Here is an 8,814-nt window from a genome sequence, read left to right as displayed (position 1 = left end):
CATCTTATACATTTCCTGTACCCACATCTCCTAGACTCTACTTCTTCTTCTCTACGTTACTTCTTTTTTAAAATGACATACACGTTTAAAATTATCTAATCGCTTAATATCATTACATAATTATAAAAAGTTAAAAAATTTAATATATTAAAATTAATATTTATTATAAATTAATAAAATCTGTATAAACTTTTATTAAAATATAATAAATATAAACTATTAATATTATTAATTTTAATTAAATTAAATAAAATATAAGTTTTTAAAAAAAAATATTAAAAATAAATATAAAATTAATTTATAATTTAAATTTAACTTAATTAAATTCTTTTAAATTTGTTCAAAAATTATTTAAAAATCAACTTTATAAAATATTTTAAAAGTATATTTTATTTAATTTACTTTTTTTAATTATATTTAACTAGGTTTAATCTTCATTCTATAATTTATAGATATTAAATATTGTAATTTTAACTTATGTATTTTTTACTTTTTATAAATATCTTTTCTTCTATTTTTAAGATAATCTCAGTATGAACAATAAGAAAAAGTATTCAATAAAATTAAATGAATATTAAAACTGTTAGATCTATTTGTCTTCTTATATAATCTACACTGTATTTAACTTCTGTGTAGCTAGTGATTGCTTCATAATCAATCAAATAATCTATTCTTCATAGATTATAAGATCTGTTTTACACAAATAATTATCAATTCAGAGAATTCTTGCTAAATATAGTGTATATTAATCACTACTTACTTCATTCAATATAATATTATCTTATTTTATATCAATTGCTTGATTTGATATATTTTTATATTATTATTTTTTTTCTATGTTCAATCTGTTTGCCTAGCTGATTAAAAAAAAATCTGCAACTCACTAATTTTTCAGTGACTGATCACATAAAAATGTGTCAATTCACTCAATCAAGCTTATAGATAAGAATCTCACTGAATAAGATTACTTCATTATAAAGAAGATTAATATGATATGATAGAACATATGATGACTCACTTACAATCATGATCAAGTCAATTCAGTCAATCTGATTGATTTGAAAATGATTAGAGAGGTCTGAGCTTATTAACCCCCTCAGAGGCATTCAAAAGTTTCAATATTGAACCTTCTGGAATGTCTGATTGACAAGCTGGGCTGATTACAGCCTCTATTATGATGAGGCCAGTTCATCTACATCATGTCAAATATGCTGATCTGACTTCTTCAAAAGATGAGATGAAGACATCTGCAGTAACCTCTAACCTGTCACTGGCAACCAACTTCAAAGAATTGCAACTGAGGAGATTGAATCTCAAACATTAAAAAATTGATTTAGAACTTCAAAAAGAGAGGTGCAAAGAATTGCAGCTTCAACTTCAATTGAAGAGGCTTCACACTCAGAATGACAGAGCTGTGATGTTTGTAAATTCACTGACAGATTAACTGTCAGCATGAGATTTGAACTTGAGATTCTAAATGCAATATAATCTTTACAATTTGAATAGCTGTATCAGCAAAGCAATCAGCTAGTTTAAACAGAATACTAAGTATGCCATCAAGCTGAATACTCTGATTAGATCTTCAAATTACCTCTTCTGACATGCAAATATGAAGGCCAAGCTAATTGACACTCAATGCTGGGTTATATTAAAGGACAAGCAAGTCAAAAGCCCTGATGAAGACCTTAAATGAGCTTCTTTTTGAGAGGTCAAAAATTACTAGCTTTACATATTTATTTTGAATATGTTAATAGCCAGCATTAGACTTTGTTTTAATAAGTATGATGAGAACAGAATTACTTATTTTTTTTGATACACAGTTGAGAAGAAGTTCTTCATTCTGAGAATGCAGCTTTGCAAGAAAGTAGTTCTAGTGTTTATATTAATAAATGATATCTAAGTCACTGATATACACATATTTTTCAATAAGTTCAATAACATTATTATGAAATTGAAAATACTCAATATTTTAATGTCAAATAATATAGTATTTCATGTGTTTTATTCTACACTTCTCAATATATGATGAAACTATATGCAAAAGAAAATTGAAGAGGCACAAGAGTTTAAATCAAAATCTGTCATATTGAGTATTCATTCAATTATGAAGGAAATATACTTTTGATTGAATTCTTTTAAAAAGGTCAAGAAGGCTGCTCAGACAGCTAATTCTTCAGTCAACATAGCTCAGACTGAAAATATAACTGCAGGTTTCAATAATAGCAGCAATATTCAAAATAATACAGTTTATGAGAGCCAACTCAAGGGATGTGGAGGCTATTAAATAAGCAGATATTTGAATTTTAACCTCTCAATCTGTTCAGAATGTGAGCATTATCATGATGAACTCTGCTGAGCAATCAATCTGAATAGTATCTCTGAAGAATGAAGAACTACTAACACAGTGAGAATAGAGAAATATAATAATAAAAAGAGTAGTGAGGGTAAAAAGATTCTGTCAACTACAAATGACAGCTCTAAGATGTTTCAAATGATGAATCTAGTGCAGGTCATTGAGGTGTCTGTATACTTTGCTGAATCAATCATCAACTTACTTATCATATGAGATAATGCTGCTAGATGTCATATTATGTATGATCAATTATAATTTTTCTGAATAACAAAGATTAGTGACTCTATGATTCAAGTGATCAATAAGACTACTTTGAAGGTTCAAAAGATTGAGGTCACCTCCATCTCAGTTGAAGAAAGATTAATTGAATTTAACTATATCTATTTGATACCAGACTTATCTGTTAATCTCATATCTGCTAGTCTATTGAAGCATCAGAGCTATATTCACTATGATTTGCAGATGAATGCTGAAAATTACTTTGAGGTAATAGCATCTACAGAAAATAATATCTTCTATATGAATTTGAATTTCAATAATATATATGTTCTATCTAACACTTTCTCTATGTTCAGAGGTATTATAAACAATCTAGAGCTTGGACCACTAATATACTTGACAGTCCTGAAGCCCAGAGTGATTTCAACAGATTATGATTTAAACACTGCATCATTAAATCTTTTTAACTGTGATGATGTAGAGCAGCTAATTAATCTGAAGGATTCAAATATCAATATCTTCATTTTGTCCCTATCAATCTAACTCCCTGCTATTATGCTGAAACAGCTACTGATTGATAAATAATATCAGCAATTGAGTCATATCAGCAAGAAGAATCTAATTAAAATGTCACAGAAGTCTCATTTTGAAATTGCCATTATTAGTCTAAAGAAGCTCTCATTCTATGCCATATGTGTTAAAGTCAAACATAAACATGCAAGTTATAAAAACACCTCACTACACTATACCATCTACAAAGATTTTAAAATCTGAATGAATCTATTTAAGGGTAAAAAAACACTCGATAATGAAGAAAATACATTATTTTATGCAGATAAGAAGCTCATGATGATGATCACTGATGATGCCATGTGAATACAGTGGACCTTTCTATTGAAGCACTGCAATAAGACTTTAAAATATATACAGACCTTCAATCAATTTATAAAGAATTTATGCAATCATAGTGTTGTAATTATTCACTCTGACTGCAGTGAGTTGAACTCAAACATCACAGTCATCTATATGATGAGTGAGAGTATTAAATGAGAATCAACCTCATCTCACACTCTGTAGTAAGATGGTATATCTGAATGTTCAATTGATCTGATTATCAAAAAAGTCTGAATGTTATTAATAGATTTCTTCTCTTCTCTTCAGATGTGGAATGAGGCAGTAATTGCAGTAACTGAAATATTTAATCTTATGTCAACATCAGTCAAGCTCTATAACAGTGTAGAGAATTTGAATCTGAAGCTGATTACTCTGTATAAAGCTTGGCTCAAAGCTCTGCTCTCTGCACATGAGATTTGCTGATGAGGGTGCAAGACTTATTTAAAAATAGTACTCAAGCTAAATATAAAGATGGTCTCACAATTGCAAAAGCTTTTATTTGCAGGCTATAATAACTTTACTAATTATAGATTGATTGATTCTTCTAACAGTTGTCTTTACATATTGAAAGATGTGATATTTCAAGAAGATCTCTATTTGACAGATTTTCTAGCTTTGTCTAAGTAAGATATTAAGAACCTGTCATCTGCTATCTGTGTAGCTGCAGTTGTGATTCTCTCCACTCAACACAATTTATTAACAGATGATTTCATAATGAACAGAAAGTTTCTATCTGCTTCTTTGATATTTTTATACTCTACAAATAATTGATAAATAAACTATAAGATTACTGTACAGATTCTGATATTTTTGATGTAGAATACTACTGTTCTCTCAGAGTCCACTTTAGAGACAGAGAATTCTTCAATGCTCACTGAGAATATTACTTCAGTGAGGGAGGTCTCAGTGAAAGATTTCACTGACAATTCAACTGATATTTCTGCAGACTCTGAGATTGCCAGCTTGCTGGTTCTGAAGAATCTCATCTGAGCTTAGGTATTTGCAGATTGGAAATACTACTTCCATACTTGTGTTAAGAAGATTAACCACCTCAAGTAAATTGATACATGGTGACTAGTTGAAAGAACCTCAGATATGGCAATTCTATATAATTAATAGATGTTTGATAAAAAGATTAATAATATAAATAGAATCAATTGATATAAGGCTCACTGAGTAGTCTGCAGCAATTATCAAGAAAAGAGTGTTAACTATTCAAAAACCTTCACATCAGTTATATCAGCCTCCACCTTCTGAGCACTTATAGCAATCTTAGTATTCTAAGAATGGCACATTCTGCAGATTGATATGATTACAATATTCTTAAATGCCTGACTTCTTATCAATAAATGTATATATATACATTAATCTGCCAGGTTCTGCAAGAGATGTGGTAATCTGATATGTGAATTGATGCAAAGATTATATGGTCTGAAGCAAGCAGCACTATTATGATATGAGAAGCTATAAAAAATGCTATTAAAAACAGACTTCTGTATCAGTTCTCATGATATTAGTTTTTTCATAAATGATGTCTACAAGATCTATATAATCATCTATGTAGACAATGTTCACCTATACAGTCTGAATATATCAGATATTGAATGGACAAAAGCCCAGATCACTACTAATTATGAGATCAAGAATGTGGACAATTCAAACCAGTATTTAGATATGAAGATCAATTGAGATGCTGAATCATTATCACTATTCCAGTCACTATTCATAAAAAACCTGCTTGAGAAATTCTCAATAAATGACTGCTATTCAACATCCTCCTCTATGAAAGAGAATGTTGATTTCATGAGTGGTAATGAAGAATCAATTACTTATATAACAGAATTTATATTATATTTCTATCAATTAGAAGTTGACTCTCTGCAATATCTTGCTGCCAACACATGCTCTGATATAAACTTTGCTGCTAACTTTCTAGAGAGATTTAGCTTCTGCTATATCTCAAAGAATTGAGCAGCATTCAAGTGAATTTTTAGATATCTACAAGACACACTCAACATAGATATGTTCTACTGAAAAGATGTGGATATAGAACTCATGGCATTCATTGATGCTGATTGAGCAGGCTGTGATCTGAGTTTCCACTTCATCATCAGATATATTATTTATATAGTGGAGAGTTCTGTTACTTGGCAAAACAGCAAGCAGACAGATGTTTTAAAATCATCTACTGAGGCCAAATATATTGCATTCTTGAAGACTGTTTATGAGCATGTCTGCCTCTGGAATTTGCTGAAGAATACCAGTTTTGTACTATCTTAGCTCAATAATTTTGATAATAATAACAGTCTGATCAAATCATCAGCCAATAAGCTGATGTATACAATTCAGATAAATAATAAATTGATGATCAAACTGATCAAAAGCAAGATTATTTTATATCAATCTAAGCATATAGAGATCTACTTCCATACTCTTCAGAATCTTATCTACATGAATGAGATCTTGATTGATTATGTCTCATTCATCAAGAACACTGCAGACAGACTGATCAAGTCACTTGAGATGACTAGATACATTCTATGACAGTGAATATTAGAAGATACAATAAGCAGATAGAAATGATTATATGAAAAAAATGACTGATTTTTCAACAATATGGGTTTTCCAGTTAAATTATGTATTGATACCTAGCTACAAGCTATTTTTTGTATATAATCTCATATATAATTACATCAGTAAGTGGGGGTGTCAGACCTATCTGCCTTTTTACATAATTCACATCATATATAACTTCCGTATAGTTAGTGATCACTTCATAATCAATCAAGCAATTTATCTTTCACAAAAACTAATAAAGTTTTTATAAAATATAAAATATAAAGTTAAAACTTCTTATATTAGCTTCTTGTTCAGAATTAAATTATTCAATATTATTATTTTCTTATTTTATAAAATATTAAAGATAAAATTTATTATCATCTATTTATATATGTAAATACTCTGAATCTCTTAAATTTTATTTAAAAAATTTAATAATTTGTTCTTATTTAATTTTATATCTATATTTTTACTTATTATTATTTTTTTTTATATTATTTACAGTATATATTTTTCTACTCTTTTATAATATTAGTTTAGTACTTCTTATACTTTTTATTTGATATCTAATTTATTTATATTAAGTATTTTTATATAAAATAAATTTTTTTCAATAATAGATAAGTGAAATTTTTTGAAAATTATTAAAATTTTATTCTAAAATTTATATTTCTCTATATTCAATTTTTATTATACTATAGATTAAATATTATAAATTGATAATAAAAATTATTAAAAATTTTCAACTTTATTAAAAAAGTATATTTTTATTAAATATATCTTTTATTATGACTCAATCTAGAGTTAAAATTAATAAAATAAAATTTTTAATTTATATCTAACTAGACAGCTGCGATGAGAATACTAAACTGAAAATTAAAAAATAAAATAAACAAGTAGCTGAACTTAAATAAATAATTAAGAAATAAAGTAAATTAATCTTATTTTAAATTATTAGAATTATAGCTTAATCTGAAAATATAATAATAATAAAATAAAGCTCAATTCATCTATCTACTAAATAGCTGTGATGAAAATACTAAATTAAAAATTAAAATATGAGAATAAATAAGTAGCTGAATATATATAAACAATTGAAAATCAGAATAAATCAATCTAAATAACTAAATATTATTAAAAATTAAAGCAAATCAATCTTAATAACTAAATATGATTGAAATTAAAATGAATTAATCTTATCTCATATTATCAAGGATAGTATTGTAATATTATCTCTCAGTTTAAAAAAAGTACTTGCTTTTAAGCAGCTATACTAGATATAAGAAAAGAGTAAAATAAAATTCATCAAGCTTATCAATAAATTAATCATCTTAGTTATCATTTATCAGATTTTTATATATCTTTATTTATATTTTATTAATGTCTAAGTTATCATCATCAAATTTTTGATTAAAGACTAGGATTTATTTGACAGTTTGACAGTGATGATAGAGCTTAAAAGAATATAAACAAAAATAACAGTCTTTAACTCAATGATTATTAAATTTACAATATATATAACAGTCTTTTTAATAATATTTCTTTTATTAAAAATATGAAATTGATGAGATATATGATAAAAAATTATATAAAAAGTTAAAAGCATTAATTTGATTTAGATTTATAGAATTAAAGTGATTATGATAAGCTAGATGATCAGTCTGCTGAGAAGTATAAGATAAGAATGAATAAAAGAAATTACTAGAAGCTAGCTAATAGACAACATGTAGAAATTTTTTATAAGTTTGAGATAAATTCAACTACTAAGCTAAATAGTTATAAATTGACATGCTGAAACTCTAGTGAAATTGAGAGATCTTTGAAGAATCTGACCACTTCTGAGCTCTGGTCTCATAGTAAATGTGTTCAAACTTAGCAATATAAACTTTTAAAGATTTACTTGAGCCCTGCTTTAGACTATATAATTTGTCTTCCATCTCAATTATCTTGTCTAAGTTGTCATATACATGAGAAAGTTGATTAAAAATTGGAATTATAGTTTCAATCACTTGCTTCTTCAGCTTGAGCTAGCTGAAGATGAACCATTACTTGTATACTTGAATCTAGATTCAAGTAAACATAATAGAACTGGGTGATTAAATCTCTGATAGCAGCTTGATCAAAGCATAGTTTGACTTTAATTGAGAGGAGTTAGATATCAAGTTTCAGAGTTGAACTAGTAAACTTTTTGAGATCTAGCAGTGATAGTTTCAGATAGAATTAAAATTGAGATTGAAAGCTTTTTAGAGCTATCTGCAATAACTGAGATTCAGTCTGCAAGAACTGGGATTCAGTCTGCAAAGATTGATATTTAGTTTGCAACTGTTGATTTTGATTACAGAGCTTTTAAATAACATTCTCAAATTCTTGATAAAAAGTAGCAAGAGAAACTTTTATAATGAAGATAAGAATAAATAAGAACAAAAATTAACAAAGTTTTGAACACTTAGCATAATCACAACCATTAAGAAGCTCAATCAAATACAAGTGTAGACATAGATATAGATATGAACATGGACATAAGATCTGCCTACTCAATCCCCAGGGCTTATAAGAAAAAGGAGTTTAGTATTATATTATAACTTAATCTAGAGATATGATAATAATAAAACAAAAGTTCAATTCATTTATCTACTAGATAGCTATGATAAGAATACTAAACTAGAGATTATAATATAAGAATAAATGAGCAGCTGAATATATATAGACAGTTGAGAATTGAAGCAGATCAATCTAAGCAACTGAATATGATTGAGATCAGAATGAATTAATCTTATTTTATATTACTA

This window comes from Paracoccidioides brasiliensis (assembly GCF_000150735.1).
Source record: "Paracoccidioides brasiliensis Pb18 unplaced genomic scaffold supercont2.10, whole genome shotgun sequence".
In the NCBI taxonomy this organism is placed as follows: domain Eukaryota; kingdom Fungi; phylum Ascomycota; class Eurotiomycetes; order Onygenales; family Ajellomycetaceae; genus Paracoccidioides; species Paracoccidioides brasiliensis.
Note: the sequence above shows the minus strand (reverse complement) of the source record.